Raw genomic sequence first — 22953 nt, forward strand, 5'->3', positions numbered from 1 at the left:
CAGGCTACCTCCAATCAATGAGACACTGTCCACTGGCTTACTCCAGCCATAAACTTAAAAGTCATCTTTGGTTTCTCCCTTTCCTCCCCTGCCCCCGGCCCCCATCAGTCCTACCAACGTATCCTGTTGAGTCCACGTCCAAAATAGCTTCTCTCAACTACTCATCTTAGGGTGGCCACAATTCGGTCCAAACCACCATTATCTCTGGCCTGGGCTGCCACAACAGTCTCATTGTCTCCGCACTTTTATTTCTGCCTGCCACCCACCCAATGTATTCTTCATGCAGCTGTAAATCAGACCGTGTTAGTCTTCCGCATAAAACCCTTCAATGGTTTAATAAAAGGCCTCCATCCCTAGACACAGCCTCACATGCCCTGCCCACCTCCCGACTTGGGGGAGAAAGAAAACCATATGGCCAGAATAGCAAATAGGAAATCCTCCTTCCCAGGCTTGCTATTCTGGCCACATGGTTTTCTTTCAGTTCCTTCACATGTCCAGAGCTTACTTTTGTCCACAGTTTACCTTTTTCAGGGCCTCAGTACATACTGCTCTCAACCTGGAATGTGTCAGCCTGGCTTTTCCCCAGGCTGTCCCCTCACTCATTTGACTTCAACAACTCTTCCTCAAGGACACAAAGTTACTCTTATTCTCTATCCCAGCTCCTTGCTTTTGTTTCAGCATTTATCTCAACTTGCAATTGTCTTTCCCACTAAAAGTAAACTTTATGGAGCAGGAGGCCTCAGCTGTCTCTTTACTGCTGTATCCTCAGCATCAAAATAGGGCCTGCACAGGTACTCGATTAGGCACTCACTATCTGCTTAAAGGTGACTGAATGGACAGATTCCCCAAAGATGTCCCTGAGCTGCCTGGGATGTCACAAGCAGGCTTGTCTCCCCTTTGATAAAAAAACCTGGAATGGACTGAACCATCTCCTCCTTAAATAGGACTCAACCTGTTGATTTGCTTGTACTAAAATGTGGTTTACCTAGTTCCCTGGCCCAGTTTTGAGAGATGTGACTTTCCTGTTGCCCACCTAGCCCTCTTCCATTTGGATGACTTTAAGAATCACTAGCGTGCCTGTGCCTCATTTCAGAGAGGTGGGAGGAGACCATGGAGGGCAGCCTTTCTAGTACCACCCCCCTGTAATTCATCCCTGGAGTCGGCCTCCTTCCTCAAGGCCGCTCTCAGCCATCTCCCCGGGACAGAACTTAGTAACAAATCTCAGCAAGCGGTCCAAAGAAAGCTTGGTATTTTTACCACCACGACTAGAAGGAGCAGGTCTTTGCTGCCCAGTGTGCAAAAAAATGCAAAATGTTAACTTACTACCCTTCTCTTCAAGTTCCCCGCCCCCTGCAGTCTCCGAAGCCAGGCAGGAGCGCCTCCTATTTTCTTTTTCTTTTCAGTAAGCTCTATGCACAACGTGGGGCTTGAAGTCACGACCCCAAGATCAAGAGTCGCATGCTCTGCGGACTGAGCCAGCCAGGGGCCCCGCCTATTTTCAATACGGCCATTTTTCTTAATCCTGCGCTCAGCCCTACCCGGTCACCCCCCTACCCCCCTTGAGAGATGTTGCTTCCCCTCGGCCCCCACCACGCGGGTTTCTCCCGAGCTCAGGGCCAGCCCAGTAGGAGGTAAGGCAGGGGGCGCCGACGCAGCACACCTTGGTGGGGCGCTCGCGGTGGCCCCAAAATGGGACAATGGGGAAGTCGGGTGACCAGGCCCCACCGCCGCTCGGGCAGCGCGGGCGGAAAGGCCGGGCGGCCTGGGGGAAGGGCAAGGGGGGGGCCGGGTGGGGAGGGGCAGGGGGCGGGGCCCTCCGGGGGCCGGGGCGGAGCCGGGGCGGGCCCGAGGAGCGCGGGCGGCACTGCACCGCGCAGGGAAGCGGCGCTTTTTTCTCTGCTGCCGCCCGGCGCCGCGCCCCCGGCCCCGCCCCTCCGCGCCCCGCCCCCATCCCTCGGACGGCCCGAGTCGCGCCCTCCCACCCCGCGCCTCCGAACTTGCTCTAACTTCCTCGGCCGAGCCCGGCCGAGCCGCTGCCCCTGCCGCCGCCGCCGCCGCCGCCGCCGCCGCCGCTGCCGCCGCCACCGCCGCCGCCGCTGCCGCGCCCGGGTGAGTGGAGCGCGGAGCCCCCCCCCCGCTCGAGCGGCGGGGCCCCCCCCCCCTCATTGTCTGAGGCCGACCCCCCCCCTCCCGCCCCCCGAGGGCCCTCTGGGGACTAGGACTGATCCCCAGGTTCGGGGTCGGCCCCTCCGGCTTCCTCGCCCTTGTCCCGGAGGCGGCCCCACGGGCGGCGCTGGCTTTGTCTGCCCAGATCGCCCGCGAGGGGCTGGAGGCCTTGGCCCGGACCCCGCTAAACCGAACTCCCGCGCCGGGCGGAGTGAGAGCCTCAGCGGGCGACCAGCCTGGCGCTGGGGCTTCAATAGCCCTCGCCCTGTCCGCGTTCCCGGACGGGTGCGCGCCGGAGTCGCGCGGGGGTGGCAGAGCTCGGGGAGAGGGGGGCTGGACCGCCGCCTTTAGGGGCTCTGCCTCCGGTCCCCTGTAACGAACCCAGGGAGGGGCACTCCCTTCGGCTCGGGCCGAGGGTAGAGGATGGGTGCAGACCCAGGAGGGCCGTCCCCTCCCCTGCCCCGCGGTGGGTGTGTACCGAGTCGCTCACCCGGGCGGTGCGCCTCACTCTGCCCTGCACGGGTTTGGGGCGGCCCGAGTTTGAGTAGGTGGTGACCCAGCTTCTCCGCGTTCGTCGTTGGAGGTTGTGCTTGGGAGCAGAGCCGAACTCCTGACCTAACTGGAGCTTCGGTGGAGTTGGCTGGTCTCGCGCCGCTCCTCCTGCTGGGGAGGGGTGGTGGTGCGGGTGGGTGGAAAGTGTGTATGTGTGTGTAGGGGTGATTATGCGGCTGGGTAGGAAGTGTGTGTGTGTGTGTGTGTGTGTGTGTGTGTGTGTGCGTTGGGAGGGGAACCTCCGGCACACGTGTGAAGTTGGTCTGCTAGAAGCGCTCCCTGCTGTGGGGAGTCGGGGAAGGCGATGGCCCCAGTACTGGCAGTGGCCTCTGGCTGCCAGCGGCGATGAGTGCGGCTGTGTGTGTGTACAAGCTGAGCGGCTGTCCCGGGGTGCTGGTGTCTGGGGGGCATCAAGTCATGCTGAGACACAAGTGCAGGGCGTTACAGTGGAGCCTCTGCTGGTGTGCTCACTCCAGTGATCTGCTCCGTAGAGGTCTTCCTTCCCGGATGGGGGTGGCTGGGACTGATAGGAGTGGGTGTAGCTGCCTGCCAAAGCCTCAAAAGTAGCCTTCCAACTACCCTTTGACCTCAAAGAAGGGGAAGTTAGTGTCTGCTGAGTGCTTGGGCCACCCTTCCCTATTTGTGAAGGGAAACCTGGGGTCTAGGCCACCAGAGCCCACCCAGCACCCCTTTATCTTTTCTACATTCAACTAGCCCAGTGGTTGGCAGAGGCACCCTTCCTTCCTTCCAGAGATCCTCCTGGGACCCTCAGAATGCGGCACATACTCTTCCATCTTGGCCCCATATACCCTTCCAGCTCCTCTCTCAGCTGTCTCCAAACTTTGTCCCAGTCCGATGATCCCTAGGGTCTGGGAGACAGGCCACCACAGAGCGATTTTCCCCTCCTCTCCTGCTGCATCGCGCTTTGTTCCCACCTTCAGCTGGAGAATTTCTTGCTCTCTCCATCCCCACATCTTTGAACTGCTCTGCTTGGACCATCAAATGTGACTTTCAGGTCATTTAACAAAGCATGATGGAGAGTCTGTGGGGTGCCAGATGTGCCAGGTGCTGTTTGCAGGCACTGTCCCAGGCTCACAACTCCCTGAGAGACCGTAGGCCCTGTGTGGTCTTACAGCCCAGCCTGGACATAGGTGGTCGGTGCTCAGTGGTGTTTTATTGATTTGCACTTGGTCTCCCCTTAGGCAGCATTATTATTCAGGCAAGCGGGAGCGCAAGCCCACTGGTGCTTCTGGAGGTGGCTCCTTCAGGAAGAAAAGGCATGGAGGGGAGGGGGCTGCAGAGGGTGGGCTGTCCAGGGAAGTTCCCTCCTTTACCAACTGGGTAGCTGTGCTCATCTCTGAGGACAGGTGAGGGTGCCTCCCTCCCCATCTTTGAGGATGGGAAGGACAAAGCTCATGCCCTGTGTTGGAGGGGAGGGGACTCTGCCCTGCAAATCATGGTGATAGTGGAAGCCAGGGAGTTCTGGGCTTCCAGAAACATTATCTAAGGCCTCACTTGGGTCACCATGTGCTCAGAGATTGGACTTATTTTCTATTTGGCCTTGCCTACAGAGTGCCATTGTGCCAGTCCTGGGCAACCTGTGCTGGATGTAAAACCTAGTGAAAGTTCCGGACAAGTTTGCAAGCAATTCCGTGCACGGTTTAAGAGTGTAGTAACAGTGCGTTTACTGAGACTTACTCTTGGTGGACACAGACGCCAAGCTCTTTCCTGAACACTTCACTTGCTTGAACTCATTTAACCCTTGACACGACACAGTAGGATAGATAATGTTATACGCCCCATATGACAGATGAGGAAACTGTTCTGGAGAGGTCACAGACTACTCGCCTAAAGTCTCAGTGTGAGCAGGTTTTCTCATTTCTAATGTAGACCATGCCTTCGTAAGAAAGTTGGTTAGTACACTGCACAAGCCTGGCCCGTAGTGGAGCTACTAGGTCCTTCAATGCAGCGGCCCTTTTATCCCCTGCTTCTGAAAGCATCTCATCGGTCCGGGCACGTAGCAGGCACCCCGGAACCCCTGTTGAGTGATGGGTGAAGTAGCTTCAGCCTCCCTTGGGCCAGCGAATGGGACGACCAGCACTGCCATGCAGAGAAGATTGGGGCGTGAGTCACGGCCTCTATCTGTCTAGATAGATCAGGGTTTGCTGTGGTAACAAGTCCCCAAATCTCAGAGGCTTAAAGCAGCAGAGGTTTATTTATTGCTCGCACCGCATCCGTCCCAAATCTGCTTTCTGTTGTTCTCACTGTGGAACCCATGCTGATTAATTGGAACATTCCTGGTCCCTTGGACAGGGGGACAGAGCTCATGACCAGTCTCACCCTGGCTCTTTAAAGCTTCCACCCGGAAGCGGTGTTTCACTGGCCGAAGCAGCCACGTGGGCCTACTTACACCTACAAGGTGGGGTGGCGAAGGGGATTGGGAACATTTGGTGAGTGGCACTAAATGCTTACCATCTGCCTACCGTGGTGCCCTCCTCTGTGATTTCTTCCCAAGGCCTGGGTCTGAGTGTCACCAGAAACAGTGATCGTGAATTAAAGGAGCACTGTTTAGGCTAAAGATGAATCGAAGTGCCACATTTGAAGGGCAGAGGTAGGGTGAACAAGAAAGCATGTTAGGGTGGGAACAGGTAGTCTGCAGAGGCAGCCTGCTGGTCTGATCCCGCGCGAGTGACTTGGGTTCCTTGGGTTTTCATTTATTCATTCATGGGCCCAAGGACTAGTGAGTTCCAGGCCATGGATGATTTCTACTAAGCATATATTCAGCTCCTAGCCCAGTACTAGGGACTGTGACCTGGGTTAATGAGCCTTGTTTTCTGCTGCTCAGTCCTAGTGGCCTTTGAAGAGGGATGTTAATGTCTATGCGACGGAAAGTTGGCTCCTGCTCCAGCCCTTGGAGTTCAGCCCATGGAGTTCTTGGCCTTCCCCATGCTTTACCTGTATGTGGCTAGTAGGGTCAACCACCTTTTCTAGAAACAGGAGCAGGTAGAGGCACCCCTCTAGGTCTTCACCTTCCTCTTCCATTTCTGAGACTCTGGGGCTGAGCTTGTAGGCCTGCGGGTGTGGGGAAAGGAAAGGTAGTGAGTTACTAAGGGACAGAATCCCATGGAGAAAAGCTTGATTGGGTGTGGGGCTGGGGTGATTCTCTGGCCTGTTGGAGGGGGCCGAACCCCTCTGTTCCCTGCAGTTTTCCACTCAAGTCGCCCTTGCAGGATGTTAAAGAGCCCACCACACTGTGGAACTTGCTTTTGTGCTTTGTCACCTGCTTGTTCTTTGGTGACTTCCAGCAGGGCCAGGAAACACCGGTGGAGGCCTGAGACCTCAGGTTCTTCTGCATTGGGTTAACTTACTATCCTTCGTCCTGTTTCCTCCTTTTCCAGAGCCTCTGCTTTCCCACCTCTGGAAAGAGGGAGAGGTCATGGTGGGTTACCACAGCGGGCTTGCTCCTGGCTGGCCGTCATAGTTCCCAGGGTACTGCGTAGACCCGCGCTCTGTGAATCTTCGGTCCAGGTGAATGGCAACTGGTTTGTCTTCTCTTCCATTATAGCGGTGTCCTCCATGAATCTATGTGGGATACTCATACTTGCCTCTGTGTCCATTTTCTCCCTCACGGCATGTTTTCTGGCTCAGACAAGGGCAGGTGCCTGTGTGGGAACAGCACAGGCCCTGGTTGGTGGGAAGTGTTCAGAGCCTCTGCCAGTTAAGCATTAAGACGAATAACCTTGTCCGGCCTGTAGGGTGGACAGTGGGGAGGCCAGCTTTCGGGTTGTATCTGCTTTGTAGCTGAGTGACCCTGTAGACACGTCTTTGATTTTGTTTTCTTTGTTCCTCCTCCTGGACTTGATGTTCTCATCTGTAATGAGGGAGGAATCTGCCCTTCCTGTCTCTCATGGGGTTACTATAAAACTCAAGTGCACACTTCAGGTCCGGGAAGTACAATGTTAGGCCTGACACTCTGGTTTGGGGCTCAGCAGGGTGTTCACCAGCAGCTGGTTCCGGGAACCCCACTTCCTCTGCTCTTGGGCTTGGTGGGGTTGGGTGGGGCTGGGCCAGGCTCTGCTGTGCTGTGGTTTTTCTCTTGGAGGCCTGGTAAGCTGAGCTTCAGTGGGCCTGGGCAGGCTGGGATTAAACTCTTCACTTCTTGAGGTCTGTCCGTTCTGCTTCCCTTGCTGAGCAGCCAGAGGGAAGGCTTAGAATCCTGGCGTCCATTGGCTAGGTAACTGGAGGGACTGGCTCCTCTCTCCCTGGGGGTCTGTCAGCCTGTGCTGTGTGGCAAGAGTCATGGCAGTTGGTTCTACGGCGGCCCCCGGGATCCTGGGTAAGAGGTGAGCTCCTGTTGCTGCCTGAGACTGTGTTTCCTGGAATTTGGCAGAGCTGAGGCTGGGCTTTCCCGCGGGGCTGTGGGTTGGGGGAGAGGTGGACCAGGACAGGGACCGGGCAGGGCTCGAGCCTGAGGAGAGAGGTTTGGTGACCTCTTTGGGTTTTCCCTGATTGTGGGTCCCTGCTGCTGGTGTCTGTGCCAAGCTACTCTGCAGGGCCCAGAGAGCTTTGAAAAAAAAAAGAGAGGCTTTGAGGAATTCCTAGTGGTGACACCCAGGAGAGAGACCTTAGCAGCAGCTGGAATCAACCGAGTGTCCTTTGAATCTCTTTCCTCTGCATCCCGAGGTCTGAGTGGCAAGTGGTAAGCCTGAGAGGCCCGAGGGCCACAGCATGCGCCAGGATGCATGGTCCCAAGGCAGGGTGTTGTGCTTCAAGCTTCAGAAGCCCGTCGGGGCGACTGAGGAAACGTGTGCTTCTCTAAAAGTTGGCCATAAGGAAAAGAGCCGCCTCAGCTTCAGATTGGGGCCTGCCGGCCGCTGCCAACTGCTCCGAGGAGAGGCTCTGGTTGCCCACTGAGTGACCGTTGCTGTGAAGAGACCTCCCTAACGTCTAACCAGCCTGCAGATTGGCTGTCTTATTTTAGGCCTTTACCCCTAGGCCAGGCAGACGGGCCTGTCCCTGGAGCTTGGTGGGGGAGGCCCACCCCAGCCCCAGACCGAGTGGTTTCCCCGTTTGGGGACCAGGAAGATTTGGAGCTCCATGTTATTAAAGAAATGATTATTCTGACACTTTAAGACAGTAAAGCAGACTTGATGTAGGACTTGCAGCAGACAGAAGGACTTCTGCCTTAGGGGTGTGCTAACAGACCTCAGGATTCTGCTGAAGGCCGGCTAGGGGGTCAGCTGTTACCTGAGGGTTATTGGAAGAGGAGGAACTGGTCAGACACGGACAGCAGGGGATTCTGGCCAGATGGACCCAGCGGGATTCTTGCTGAAACTGGACGGAGATGGAAGCCCCAGGCCGGGCCTGGCTGAGCGGAGGGCTCGGAAGAGCCTAAGTCTGGTCAAGGAGAGACTGTGCGTCCGTGTTTGAGGCTTGCAGCAGCCCGCGTGCGGTCCCTGGTCCTGCTCCCGGTTCCCGCCTGGCCTGAGCTTCCCGCTCTTCCCACTTACTTCTCAGGAGCGGTTGGCTCTCCTTGTTTCCAGAAACCGAGTCTTTTCAGCAACTGCTGGCTCCTCCCTCTCAGCCTGTTGGACTGCCCCTGAGCACCCAGGAAATAGTGTAGACCCGGGGGCTGGGCTCCCTGTGGGCCCCCGCCCCCCCTACTGGCTCCTGTTGCCGGACCTGTTGGGTGCCAGACCACAGCCCCTTGGCTCCCCGACAACCCTCCCTGTTTGACTCTTGTTTCTTGGCCTCCGTACCTTGTATTTCTTGCTCTCTCCATCCTGGGCAAACCAGTCTGACAGCTTTGTGCATCACCCTCCTCTCGGCCTAGGGACTGGGCTGCCTCATTTGTCTGAGCTGGGCCCAGGGATCTGCTTGGGGGGGGGGAAGGGGGGGCGGCTCTCCTCTCCCTGTCTGGGCTGTGTACTGGGGGCTTCTGGGTGGGAGCCCCCCAGCCTTCTTCCCCTGTTTAAGGCCTTCCCGTCCCTGCAACCAGCCAACTGTGTGTGACGTTCCTTGCTTTCTCTCTGCCCCTCCTCTCTACTTGGTCAGTCCTCACACTGATGACCTTGTTTGGTGCGTCTTCTACTCCTGGGGGACCTTCTGTCTCAACAGCCAACTTTTTAGGAAGGAGGCCACCTGCTGTTGTGAGTAAGAAGGGTGTGTGAATAGAACCTCTTGGCTGTGGGTTCGGGGCCTTCGTCCGTCCTGACGGCTCCAGGCCAGAAGCTGCCTCTGTTTCCTCTCTCTGCCTGCCACAGTCGATGTCTCTCCTCTTCCCCTGAAATAGAAGTAATGGTATAAATATGGATACATTTTGAGGGGGCATGTTGACAACAGAGTCTGCGGTGGTAGCAGTGGGGATTTCATTCCCCAGGGAGCCAGGAGGAGGGCGTGGTGTGTACCCAGGTGCAGAGGTGGCCCAGGGCCCCTCTGGGTGCGGGTAGCCCTGAACCGAACCGCTTTCTTGTGGGAAGACAGGTGAGGTGGTGGGGCAGGTGCCAGTGCAGATGCTGCAGGATTTGGTTGTTGAGCATCAGTGCTTGCTTCGGGGTGGGGAACTTGCCCACTCATGCAGGAAGATGGTTGCAGAGGTCTGGCAGAGGCTGGTCTTGGTCTGATGGAGGGTTCTAGCATTTCGGGGAAAGAGCTGCCGAGGAGTTGCTCCGGGCTCATCGACAGGGGCGGGGACTTGTTTCCTAGCAGCTGAGGTTTGAGGGCTCCAAGTGCCAGCCTGATTCTGCTCGTTGTGAAATCTCATTTGTAATCTCTGGTTGGGGGGCTACAGATGAACACTGAGCAGCCATTGGAGAGCGTCTTATGGGATAGGGGAGCCAAACATACATACTTCCCCTCTGTCCAGCCTTCTTTCTCTGTGGCCTGGGTAGTCTGTGAACTTGAGGCCAACAGGAGATCTTTGCTGTGGCGGCCGGGGGTGTGGTGGCACTAAGTGGGGGCCTAGTTCTGCTAGGTAGAAAGAGTTCCATTCACGAACCACTCCCTGCCTTCCAGATGGTCTCACCCAAATGGTCTGGCCAGTAGGCATTGTGTCATACCCTTCAGAAGCAGGAGAGACTGGGATGGTTATTATATTGTTCCTCAGGGGGAAAATCACTTGGAGGAAATACATCAGCGCTTCTGAGTGCAGAGTATTTATTGACATGCAGTGAAAGGAGGCTTTTAAACAACATATATGTATCCCTCTAGTAAGGAATAAATGTACAAACCTATTTCACGACTCCATTTTGCAGTTCCTATTTCCTGAAAGGTATATATATATATATATAAATAATATGGTTTAGTAGCTAAGGGATTGGGGTTTTGAGCTGGGATTTTGGAGAAACTGTTTTTAGCCTGTACTTGGAGTTGGGCCAGGCCTAGAAATCTGTTGAAATAGCTTTCTTTAACTGCTAAAATTGGGATGGGTTCGTACCACTAGGATCTTGAGCCTCACTGATGACTGGGGAGGGCCCTGCAGAAGGGTCCGTGCTGGAGGCCTGGGATGCCTGCGGTTCAGCCCCTCCGGGTACAGGCCTGAAGCTTGGGAGCTTACGGTCTCACCGCAGAGTGCACCTGCCTACAGGTGGCCCTCCTTGTGGAATAACCTCTGGTTTCCTTCCTGCCTTTGTCAGAATCTGCTCTTGGTCTTCCTGGGAAAGCTTGTATGTATGTGGGGACCTGGGGCGGAGTAGTGAGCAGGGAGTTCTCTGAGGTGGTGCTACTCTTTCTGGATCACAGACGCTGGCACCCCTTCCCCTACTTTGCTCCTCAGCCCCTTGTTCTAGGGAGATGCCAGAAGCTGCATGCAGGGAGAGGTACAGGTGCCATGTGTGAGTGTGTGTGTGTGTGTGTGTGTGTGGCTACAGCCACAAACTTCAGGGATTGTATGTAAGTATGTATGTATGTATTTATTTATTTAAGTGTTTATTTTATTTTTGAGACAGACAGAGACAGAGCATGAGCGAGGGAGGGGCAGAGAGAGAGAGAAGCAGAATCTGAAGCAGGCTCCAGGCTCTGAGCTGTCAGCACGGAGCCTGATGTGGGGCTCGAACTCATCAACCATGAGATCATGACCTGAGCCAAAGTCAGACTCTCAACCGACATGAGCCACCCAGGCGCCCCTAGGGATTTTAAATGTCAATTTAAGTTTAACTTTTAGTTAAAATGTATACATGATAAAAAAGCACATAAAGATATACAGTGAAAATGAGCATTTCCATGCCTGACCTCTTTAGTTCTGCTCCCCTGAGGCCTCTGTCACATGTTGGGTGCCTAGGCGAGCGTGCCTGTCCTCCTCCCTCCGTTATCCCCTTGCTGGTATGCTAATTCCTCTGTTCTGTACTTTGTGAATTTTATTCTAAAGTGTAGCTTTAGCCATTCTTTTTAACAGCGACCTGTTCTTCCACTGCATGGTAAACCGTGATTCGCTTTGTCAGCCTCCTATGGATGGACATTGAAGTTGCTTTCAGTACCAATTTGGCTTCTAGAAGCCGAGCTGCAGGAATGCCTTGCACATGCTCATAGGTCTGTAATAGGCCACTGGAGGAGGAGTCTAGGCACTGGGTGCTTAACAAGAAAGGAAGCATGTTGTTTTGATTCGGGAGAGGGGGGAAGGAAGGTTTCCGAGTTTTTCTTTCTCGGAGGGATCTTGTATTTACTTCTGCAGACAGAGTCCGGGGCTGGAGGGGAGACTGGGGTGCTGGTGTCCTGGTTTCCACTGCAGTCTGTTTTGGTTCAGCTCAGGTTATCCAGCCTCCACGGAGCACCTGTTGTTTGCGTCCGTTGGCTGTGCCCTGTGCGCGGCCAAAAGTGTGATACAAGAGTTTGAGGAGGCAGCCAGTGCCAGATGAGGTGTGGGGAGGGAGGAGAGACTTCGAATATGTGGGTATGACCAGGCCCAGGAGTGTGCGGGACTTGGGTGGGGGGCTGGGGGCGTGAGCCTGGAGTCTTGGCTGAGAAGCCAGCGGGGGCTGGGCATTTGCTTTCTCCCTCAGTTTTGGGGGTCGCTGTGAGGGTCAGGCATCCTGTCGTGGCCTCCTTGGACTTTCTGTGGCTCTGGGATCCCCGTCTCCTACCTGCTTTGCAGCCCCAGCTTCGTCCACCCTGTGATTTTAAAGGCCTATGTGTAAGGCACCTGGTGTAAATAATAGATGGGCTTTCTCTTTGGAGCAGGTGCCATCCTTTCAGAGCAGAAGCCGGGGGGGGGGGGGGGGGGGGGGCGCGGTGAGGGCAGCTGAGTGTTTCCTCCTGGCTTGGGTTGGGGAGAGGGAGGGCGGAATATGAGAGACGGTGCACGTGAGAGCCATCCCCTGGCATCCTCCTGGGAGTTCTGGGAGCTCTCTGGCTGTTTCCCCATCCCCGTGGCCACTGTGTGCCTCCGAAGTGACCACAATTTTTCCCTTTGTCGCTCTGGCTGGGCAGGGCTAGAAGTGGGGAAGTTTTAGGGCTGGCTGGCAGATAGCCCTCCCTAAATAGAAAGGTGGCTGTTGTGACCCTGATCTGGTGGGTTGGATGCCTGTGCCCCTGCCCCGTCTCTCTCACCATTGCTATTACTTGCTGCCCCTATGAGAAGTCCAGAGCTTTCCATGCCCACAGCTCTGTTGTATGGGGCTCTGGGGCCTGGGCAGCACAGAAGTTTCTATTGTGGCCGGGTGGCAGCTAGGGCTGACCTGTAGGGCTAAGGAGGTGGGGCCTGGGGCCTGACAGTGGAGCTATTCACAGGCTCTGCCCTGGTTTCCTGCTGCCTCCCATTGTGAATTTTTTGAGCAGGGGAGGGGAGGAGGAGAGGGGGTGGCCAGGGCTGCTATTGTTGCTGGCAGCAGGAGCCCATTATGCTCACAGAAGTCTTTGGTAGACTGATCTTAGCCACTCCGGGACCCCTTTTGTGTTTTGTGATGCTGGCTGAGCTGCCCAGCCTGGACTCTGCCCTCTCCCAGCGCTCCCTCCAAACCCGCCCCTCCCCTCCCCACCCCCCACCCCCACCCCCCCCACCCCCACCCCCGCCATCCCTGGAGGTCTGGATGGGCCCTGCTCTTTCTGGGTACCTCCATCAGGATCTCCATTCCCCTCTCTCAAGTCTCCATGCTGTGCTCGGAGCCACCCCCCTCCCTGGGAAGAGTTCTGAGCAGCTGGGCAAGGAGTGGGGGTGCCTGGTCGCTGTCCCATCAGCCACCTGCCTGCCTGCCCCCTCTGGGAGTGGGTCCTGCCTGAGCTCTCCTGGCCCAGCTGTGCCCTTGGATGGGGGTCAGGTGCATGCCTGGGATGCTGTCAGTCTCGAAGGCTCCCCTCTCCTTTGTACCTCAGTGCTCGGCCCAGTGTCCCCTGTTCCTCCCTGGAGCACTCAGATGCAGAAAAGCTTGCTTGCTAGCCGGCTGGCCTGGAGCCTTCCCGCTGCCTGAGCCACGGCCATTTTCCTTTGTTCTGCCGTCTCCGGACTCTTGAATCTCAGGCAGGCGGCAGGCTGGGCAGGCAGCCGGCGGCAGGCGGTGGGTGTGCAGCACCAGCGGAAGCCCTTACGACATGAGTCTTTCCACTGAGCCAAAGGCATTCAATCCCCTGGCTGCACTCAGTTCCTCCAGCTGCACCCCTGTCTCCCCAGGGGTGTTGAGATCTCTGTTTGGTTAGAGAAGGTCACCGCCTCTTACTGGATCAGTATCATGGTGACTTGTACAGTGGGGACTGAGAGAGGTCCCACCTGTTTGTGGCCACTGCGGGTGTGAGAGAGGGGGGGAGAGAACACACAGCGCCTTGGGAATGCTAGCCTCCTGGTCTTTGGCAGAAAAAGCTACTCCCAGATACCAGGTGTGGTCCTTCTTTACCTCCTGGCACCCTCTGATGAAGTCTGTGGAGGAAGAGCTCTTGGCATTTAGTGGCAGGGGTGGTTGAGAGTTTTTTTATTTTGGTCTCTGTATGTTTGTGGGGATTTTTCTCCCAATTGAGGGGACTCATCCCTTGTCCCTGTGGCTCACTCTCCCCAGTTTTTGGTTGGCACGATAAGCTTCCTCCTGGGGGGCTGGTCTCACCCACGTGTCGAGTTAACAGGCAGAGCTGAGGGCTACTCCCTGGCACCTGTTCCTGGAGTTGTGCCCACCCCAAACCAGAAATCTCCTGCTTTCTAAACTCAACCACAGCCAGAATCTGTAATAGTCACCTGTCTTTGAAGTAGAGTTGCTTTGCATGAGCACTAGTAACTTTCTCTGTTTTTCTTTTGTTTAGTATTTTATTTTACCCTTTGAAAACCCATCCATCCTTGAGATCAGCCTGGCTGATTATAGGGGAGGAAAAATAATTTTCCCCCTGCCCTTCGTGGTTCTTGGCTGAGACCTCCTGTAATAAAAGACAGATTAACAGGAGAAAAACAAACAAGTTTAGTAACACGTCCACCTCCTGCATGCGTGAGAGATCCAGGAAAACTTGAGGAACTTCCCGAAATGGCCCATGCCATCACCTTTTTCAGCTTAAGACACAAGAAAGATGGTTGGGGCTGGGGGGTGTGTGTGTGTGTGTTGTGGGGGGGGGGGGGGGGGGGGGGGGTGTGTGTGGTGGGGGGGGGGGGGTTGGGTGGGGAAGACCTGGAAACAGGGTAAGGTTGTTATGCAGATTTAAGTTTGTGTCTCCTTTGATAAGAATATCTTGTGATTTAGTGTCACCTTTATCTTCCTGGTGCTGAGAGCAAACACCCTTCCAAATGGAGATTTCCCTTGTAAATGTAAATTTCCCTTCGGTAACTTCTACTCCGGTTTTCAGCCCTTCTCCTGTGCCTGCTGTTTTAAAAAAAATAACAAGATCAAGATAATCCTTATGCCAAAGAGGCAAGTTTTGGGGTGGCAGATTCTGCTCTGTCCCTCATTAGCCAAGTCTCACAACTTAGGAGGTGAGTTCCAGCCCTGGACAGGGTTGCACTTTGGAGTATCATTTTAGCAAATGTTGTACAAGACTCAGCAAAAAAGAGCGAAGTTAACTTTCAAATGCGTTGAAACACAGGCGCTGCTTTTCCTGTAGCTGGACCCGGGCAGGGTTGGGAAAGCTCACGATTGGGGCACAGTGCTCTGGAAAAAGCACATGGAGGTAGAAGGCTGGGGTTGAGTCCCACCTGTGCCACTGGCTCTTTCTGAGGTGACCTTGGCAATTCATTTCCATGGGTGCCTGTCTCTGGAAAATGGAAGGGTTGCACAGATGAACTGGAAACTTTTTAGCTGTGACTCTTTGAATTCTTTGAATCTAAATCCAAAATGGCTGCTCACTACCTTGAGAGCCCCTCTTGCCAACTCGGGATCTTTTGGGGAAGAAATGTTACCAGATGGGATTAAGGAGGCCATTTCTTCCTTAGGTTCTTGAGGGAGTCACCCCACAGATGTCCATCATTTTTCACAGGGAAACCCACTCACCCTGAGGCCTGCCCTACACTGTCTGTTCTCAGGGGCTGGGTGTGGCAGGGCGGGAGTAACTCTTCTCTTGGAAGGGCCACATCCCTTCAGTGAAAGGGGAGTTGTCGGGGGAGGAGGAAAGTTATGCTCTTCATTTGACCTTCCCTTCAATGGGGCCAGCCTGTTAAAAGTAAAAACATGGCGCCTGGGTGGCTCAGTTGGTTGAGCTTCCGACTTCGGCTCAGGTCATGATCTCACAGTTCGAGCTGTGTGCTGACAGCTCAGAGCCTGGAGCTGGCTTCAGATTCTGTGTCTCCTGCTCTCTCTGCCCCTCCCCTGCTCGTGCTCGCTCTCAAAAATAAACAAACATTACAAAAATTAAAAATAAAAGTGAAAACAAAACGCTTGAGATAGAGACACCTTCTGTACGTAAGTATCCCCTTTCCTCATCTGGGGGGGGGGGGCGGCTAGGTTTAAATTTTGCCTTTATTTTGTTGTAGATTCCAGAAGGCAACACCATCCTTTCACTGGTGCCCCTTTAGGGTTGGTTCCTGGCCCTTTATCTGCCTTTCCCCATCCAGCCAACATCCCCTGGGCCTCTTGTGCCTGCCGGCCCAGTGGCTTTCCTCCCATTGTCTGCCACGCCTGGATCAGCCTCTGTGTCACTGCCCTAGGCTCTGTGTTTATGCCCTGCGTCACAGGAGGCCTTCGGTCTTGGTAGACGCCCAAGAGGCAGGGAGTCCGGCTTCACCAAGTCCTTTGGTTAGCGTAGCTTCCACAGCTGTGAAATGGGAATAAAAATAACCTGTGTGGATCCAGGGGGATGCACTAAAATACCGCACAAATCGCAGAATTAACGCACTGCTCCAGGAACGCGGACGTGTCCCCGAAACGTACTCCCAATAAAGGTGGCCGGGCTCTCCTCCCCGGACTTGCCCTAATGGTTGTTTCCCTTCTTGAGTGCTGTGGCTTTTCTGATGGGCACCTCACACCCTCTCTGTTCAAAGCACGGCCCCCAGGCCTGTCTCTGGGCCGCAGTGGCAGCACCTGGGAGCTTGTTGAGAGGCAGCCTTGACATTTTAACCAAATTCCCAGGTGATTTGCATACACTTTCAAGTTTGAGAAGCCCTGGCTCAGACACCTTTGTTGCACCTGCCTGTTGCTCTAGCACCTTCCTTAGTCTGTTTTGTGGTTTTTGCAGACCTCACCCTCTTGCCCTCCTGAAAGTTGTCCACTTGAAACGAGTCTGGCAACTCCGACTCCCCAGCTCCTGCCATCTGGGGTGTGCAGTTTCCGGAGGTATCCCTGGGTGCCGGGTGGGGAGGCCGGGGTGGGGAGGCCAGTGGAAGCAGGGGGCGGGGAGGGGGTGTCTCGGAGGGAGGGCTGGGGCCCCGAGAAAGCCCCCCTCTCCTCGGCTGGCAGCTGTGGGCACCTCCCCCAAGCTTGCTGGCGAGGTCATCTTTGGGGCACAGAGCCCAGGGGGTAATTGGAGCCCTCCTTTGTGAAGGGGTGGCAGGGAGCCTCTCTCAGCCATCTGGTACCACTTGCCCCGCCCCGCCTGTCCCAGCTGGACGACAGGATCAGAATCAGGTTGTAAATGTTGTTTTCTTGTAGAAACACAAAACATTCCACAGAAAGATGTTTTGGTGTATGTTGAAGTTAAAAGCAGTACTCCAGAAAGGGGACTATAAATTTTTTTTTTTGTAGCAGAGAAAAGTTGAATCTGGCCTTCCTGATGTCGCTAGGATCGCCTGCCCACCTCCTGTGTTCTGGTGGGGTGTGTGGGGTGAGTGCTGCTGGGTTGGGGGAGAATGGGCTCCCTGCACAGCTGCTGGGGCCCCCCCTGGCCTTCAGGAACTCCGTGTAGGGACTGAGTGCTGATCTCAGACCCCTCTCAGCCTTTTCAGCAGTGTCCCACCATTGATTTGCATTTTTTTAAAAAAAGAAATCTCTCCTCCCACCCCCCCTCCATTCCTTTCCTCTATGTTTTCAATGCATGACGTTTTATTTTTTTTTTTTTTCTAGCAGGCTTCACTTTTCTTAGCTTGTTTGGGAAGTTTGTTTTGTTTTCTTTGCTCTGTGAACCTTTCTCCCCCGGCTGTTTGCATTGCTGGGAGGAGGCCAGAAGCCAGGCTCTGCCCTGGCCTTGGAGCGTTCCCTGCCGGGAGCAGGATTACGGGGTGCTCCCAGTGCTGTCCTTGGAGAAAAGTGGGTTGGTCGTCTTAAAACACTGCATACTGTAGTGTGGGCTGTGCAATTTTGCGTAGAGGGGTTTTTAAACATTTTAGAAACACAATCTTTCTGTGTTTCAGGCATGGAAAATGGGAGGAAAAGGAGGCAGTGTGTGTCATTCTGAGTTCTCTTACATAGTTTTTTGTTGGGGGAGCGCAGGTGGGGGTGGGGCAAACTCCACAGAGAACATTTCAGGTCTGCATTGGACGCGCAGGTCAAATCTTTGCAGCGCGCTGGAGCAGCTCCCCTAAGGGCGCTGGAGACTCCGTTATGGGAGCAGAAGTGACTTCTCCCTGCGAGGGGACCCACTCATCACGCGGAACATCTGTGGCGTGCAGGGCCCCAACTGTTTCCCCTCTGCAGGGGCAGCTGCTCTGGCGTGTCTTGATCCCATCTGCAGGGCCTGGCCCAGAGCTGGGGACACACCTGGGGCTGTGTTGATAATCGCCTCGGACAGTCTTGGGGGTGAGAGATAGTTGGTCGCTCTGTGTTGCGTGGTGGTGTGGTGTCCCCGTCTCAGGGCAAGTTGGTGACTGTCTAGATGTGGAGCCCTCCTGTCGTTCACGATGAAACCACCAGCTCTGTGGTGCCTTTCCTGACCAGCTTCCCACCTCGTCCTTCCTTCCTGTGCACGATCCTGCCCTCCAGCACCTACCTGACTCACTCCGTCCCTGGTAGAAGGAAGTGTGGCCCAAGTCCCCTGAGTCAGGCACCCGCCCCACTGTGAGCTCTTCACCCCCACGGCCTCATTCGGGGTGCCCCGCACGCAGCAGGTGTCCAGACACGTAGAATCAAGTGTTGTGTCTTCCACAACAAAAGCCACAACAAGAGCCTTTTCACTGGGAGGGACTGGCCTAGCGAGTTTGTGCACCTATGGATTGCTTGCCACCTCATCCTCAGTCTGGGGAGCCCTTGCCTCAGGCCCTTAGTTGAGAATTCCACAGTGGACAGAGGGCCCAGCGTGTTGGCCTCCTGGGTTCTTGTCCACGTTGAAGATGTCTCTGTGAACTGGGCCCAGATTCTCCACATCTTGTGTGCAACTGGCTTCTGGGTGTAGGCGTTTCAAATGCAGTTAGGGTTTCAGAAATAGGCCTGCCGTGATGATCGCGGGGCACAGGGCCCCCCCCCCCCCCAATCCTGTGAGCCAGCAGCTTCACCTTGCCTGGCAGAGGGCAGAGCAACTGAGAAGGCAGGAAAGTGCCAGGCCTCTTGCACCCAGCTTTTTGAGAAGGTGCGGGGGCAGCAGCTGTGGGTGACTAAGTCCCACCTCACCTGGGTGGGCCTGCACCACCTCGCGGGTGCTCCTGTAGTTGGATGAATGCCTGATGAATCATGTTCAAGATCTCGGGGCCCCAGACTTGCTTTCTGTGCTAGTGCTTTATTTCTTTTTTGTTGTTGTTGTGTTTTTTGTTTTTGTTTCGTTTTTTTTTTTTTTTAATTTTTTTTTTTTTCAACGTTTATTTATTTTTGGGACAGAGAGAGACAGAGAATGAACGGGAGAGGGACAGAGAGAGAGGGAGACACAGAATCGGAAACAGGCTCCAGGCTCTGAGCCATCAGCCCAGAGCCTGACGCGGGGCTCGAACTCACGGACCGTGAGATCGTGACCTGGCTGAAGTCGGACGCTTAACCGACTGCGCCACCCAGGCGCCCCTGTTTTTGTTTCGTTTTTTAAGGAAAATGGCCACAAGCTCTATGCTTTGACTTGAGGCCCGTTATTTTGTGGAATCTCCCTTAATTTGAATTTCTTGGATTCTTCCTTATGATTGGACCCATGTTATGCATTTTCATCAGGAATACCACAAGAATGAGGTGTCCTTCTCAGTGTTTCCCCTCAGGCGGGATGGATGTTGGCTTGACTCATGACTGGTGAGGAAAAAAGTGATGACTTAGTTAACAAGGTACTATCTGCTGGGTTTCTCCACTGCTGAGTTACTATTATGTTCTCTGTAATTTATAAGTGTCCGATGGGGAGATGCTTTGAGATAATGCAAACATGCTGTTTCTCATCAAACTTTTATCAACTGATTTTAGAGCCTGTCACCGTCTTGAATGTTTGTATCCCCCAAATTCACATATTGAAATCTAATGTCCGATTTGGCTGGCCTTTGGGAGGTGCTTAGGTCATGAGGAGTCCATCCTCAAGAGGATTACCACCCTTAAAAGAGATACCACAGAGCTCCCTTGCTCCTTCCACCGTGTAGGGGACACAGTGAAAAGGTATCAGCTTTGAACTAGGAAGGAAGAGGGCCCTTGCTCGACCATACTGGTACCTTGATCTTGGACCTCCAGAACCATGAGAAATAAATTTCCATTCTTTGTAAGCTACCCAGCCTGTGCTGTTTTGTTGCAGCATCTGGAACGGATCAAAAAAGAACCCACTGATGATCCTTGGTGGAAGATTCTTGACAGATCTTTATGTCATGGTTGCCAAATGGTGATATTTTAATTCCGTTAATTCCTTCTGCATTTGTCATTTGGCATTCTGCTAAAGAGGAGCTTTCTTGGGGCACCTGGCCGGCTCATTCAGTTAAGCATGTGACTCTTGAACTCTTCGGGTTGTGAGTTGGAGCCCCACATTGAATGGAGAGGTTACGTAAAAATAAAACCTTTTTTAGGGGCGCCTGGGTGGCTCAGTTGGTTGAGCATCTGACTTCGGCTCGGGTCATGCTCTCGCAGCTCGTGGGTTTGAGCCCCGCATCGGGCTCTGTGCTGACAGCTCAGAGCCTGGAGCCTGCTTCGGATTCTGTGTCTCCCTCTCTCTCTCTGCCCCTAACCCACTCACATTCTGTCTCTGTCTCTCTCAAAAATAAACATTAAAAAAAATAAATAAATAAATAAAAAAAAACCAAACCATTTTTTTTTTTTATTTTAAAAAGAGAGCTTTCTCTTCTCCACTTGTTTATTTATCCGTTTATATATATCAGAGTGGACTCAAGGATTCTTATTTTACTCAACGAATTAAAAATCCATTACTATTATCGTTTATTCTAATGCTCAGATTCTTCCAGATTTTGCCAGTGAGAGTTCCTCCAAACTGCTTTGAAGGACAGCTCTTAATTTCTAGGTCTGCCACACTTCTATTGAACTAGTCTTCCTGTGCAGTTTGGAAAAAGCTCCTTGAGTGATTCTGATGTTCTTTGGAATCTGGGATCAGCTGGACGAGACCCATGATTTTCAAGTGTGCTCCTCACGGAACCTCCTCTTTCTTCCCAGACACCTGAGACAAGCAACCTGCTCTGCCTGTCTTCATGCTGGGTTTCTGGGTCAGAATTTCTTTGAACAGAAGCTCCTGTAGCTTAAAAAGTAATAAAAATAGTAAGTTTGAAAATCATTGGATTAGGTGACCTCCATTCCAGGCCCAGCACTTTTCCCGCTGAGCCCTTGCCTCCCTGCTTCCCTCCTTTGACCCACTTCTGTCCCTCCCTCTGCTTCTTTCCCAGCAACAGCACTGGTGTAGACAAAGGTCTCCTCTCACCAGATCAACGAGGAGGCCCCTTGGCGCTCCTTAGACTCAGCAGGATTTGGGTTGTGGGTTTTGGTGGTGGAAACTCATAATGCTGTTTGCTAAGTTCAAGGTTTCATACAGGAAACCAGGCGCTTAGAACCCTAGGCCCATGGGGGAGCCTGCTGGGGCTCAGAGCTGGTAGCCTAGGCTTTCTTGGACCTCCACGTGGAGGCCATCCCTTGGGCCTCTGGTCTCCAAACTCTGGGAATCTCCCTTTCCCACACCTGTGTGCCAGGGGCTCAGTGCTTGTGATGCCATGATAAGGGAGGGTGGCCCACCTTTACCCCTGTGTGACTTTGTAGTGTCTTCCCCTGAGGAAGAGTCAGACTTCTGGATACCTCTGAATGGCTGCTGCCACTGTGTCCAGTTTGCACTGTTTCTGGCAGACCCTGGCCATGAGGAGTTGGGTCCTAAGTAGAGTAGGACAGAGACACTTCTGACCCTGAGGGTGACTCCGAGACGTTGAGCTCCGTGGATCTGAGCCTTCCTCCCCTTAGTGGGTGGCTGTGCCTTGGGGCTGAGGTCACAGGTTCATTCCCGTGGACAATGAGGCAGCCTCCTCTGGCCTACCTTTGTGATCCTCTGTCTCACTGGAACCTGTTCCCCTTCCATACTCACCATTCCTATCCTTGACTTGTCACCTTAGGCCTACCTGTTTCTTTGGCCCGAGAATGTTCCCCAGCACCCAATGGGCTCTGAGGGACTCTCTTCTCGGGTGGTAGGAATGTCTGAGGCTTAAGGTGTGCTACTTGGAGATACAGCCAGGCCCCCAGCTCCCTTGGGAATATGGCTGCCCTTCACTGGCATGGGCCTGTGACTTGAAAGCCTGGTGGAAAAGTTGAGTCTTGGTGAATGGCTGACTGGAGAATGAGTGAGAGAGGAGACAGCAAGGGTAATGGGGGTGGGGTGGAGAGGGCAGGTTTCCTTCCAGCTCAGGTTATGGATGGACAGTGCTATCCAGGTACAGCATAGTTCAGCTGAGATCTCTGCTTAGGGTTTCACATGGCCCACATCTAGGTGTTGGCAGGGTTGCGTTCCTTTCTGGAAGCTCTGGGGAATAATGTACTTCCAGGTTCATTCCAGTTATTGGCAGAATTCAGTTCCTGACTGTTGTAGGACTGAGGTCCTGCTTCCTTGCTGTCAGCCAGGGCTACCCTTATCTCCTGCTCTGTGCACATGGCTCCTGGATTTCAGATCCAGCATTATGTACTGTGTCCTTCTCATGCTTGGAACCTTCCAGATTACTTCTGCCCTCAGCTGGTAGAAAGCTCTGTTGTTTTTTTTTTTTAATTTTTTTTTTAAATGTTTATTTATTTTTGAGACAGAGCATGAATGGGGGAGGGGCAGAGAGAGAGGGAGACACAGAATCGGAAGCAGGCTCCAGGCTCTGAGCCATCAGCCCAGAGCCTGACGCGGGGCTCGAACTCAAGAACCGTGAGATCGTGACCTGAGCTGAAGTCGGACGCTCAACCGACTGAGCCACACAGGCGCCCCAGAAAGCTCTGTTTTTAAGGGCTCACATAATTCCATTGGACCCACTCTGATAATTTCACTATTTTAAGGTCAGTTGATCAGTCAGTCTTAGTTACCTCTGCAAAGTTTCTTTTGCCCTTTCTTTTATACGGTGATAAGTTATGCTTCCTGGTTTTTCACTTTGCTCAGTAAAAAGATGGCAACTAAAAATATTTTGACGTCTTCCTAGACATCTGGGTAAAATTGGTGGGTCGAGTGGACACGCTTAATTTTACTTTATCGTAGAATCTCACAAAAGTTAAGATAAAGGGGATTTTTAAAAAAATCTGTATGAGGATAGGGGGGATGGGAAAGGAAACAACAAGAAACAATTTGCAAGCCAGTAATGGATGAGTGACCCAGTTTAAAATAGAGAAGTTGGGGGGCACCTGGGTGGCTCAGTTGGTTAAATGCCTGAGTCTTGATTTTGACTCTGGTTATGGTCTCATGGTTCGTGAATTTGAGGCCCGAGCTGGGCATTTGTGTTGGTAGTGTTGGGCTTGCTTGGGATTCTCTCTCTCTCTCTCTCTCTCTCTCTCCCTCTCCCTCTCTCTCTCTCTCCCTCTCCCTCTCCCTCTCTCTCTCTCTCTCTCTCCCTCTCCCTCTCCCTCTCCC

The 22953-nt window shown here is 53.8% G+C and overlaps 1 protein-coding gene across 3 annotated transcripts in view; it reads left to right on the forward strand.

Annotated features, from left to right (window-relative positions):
- Positions 1-2017: 2017 nt before the first annotated feature.
- The window catches only part of TSPAN14 (tetraspanin 14), a 56584-nt gene continuing 35648 nt past the window's right edge, over positions 2018-22953 (forward strand). Inside the window, exon 1 of one of the 3 annotated variants that reach the window (XM_049645292.1) lies at positions 2018-2109. The gene's annotated coding sequence lies outside the window, so the exon portion shown is untranslated. Of the gene's footprint in view, positions 2110-5016; positions 7062-22953 lie in introns of those variants that run through there. The other 2 variants (XM_049645291.1, XM_049645294.1) reach the window with 2 other exon arrangements.

The sequence above is a fragment of the Panthera uncia genome, chromosome D2 (genome assembly GCF_023721935.1).
Source record: "Panthera uncia isolate 11264 chromosome D2, Puncia_PCG_1.0, whole genome shotgun sequence".
Taxonomy (NCBI): Eukaryota; Metazoa; Chordata; class Mammalia; order Carnivora; family Felidae; genus Panthera; species Panthera uncia.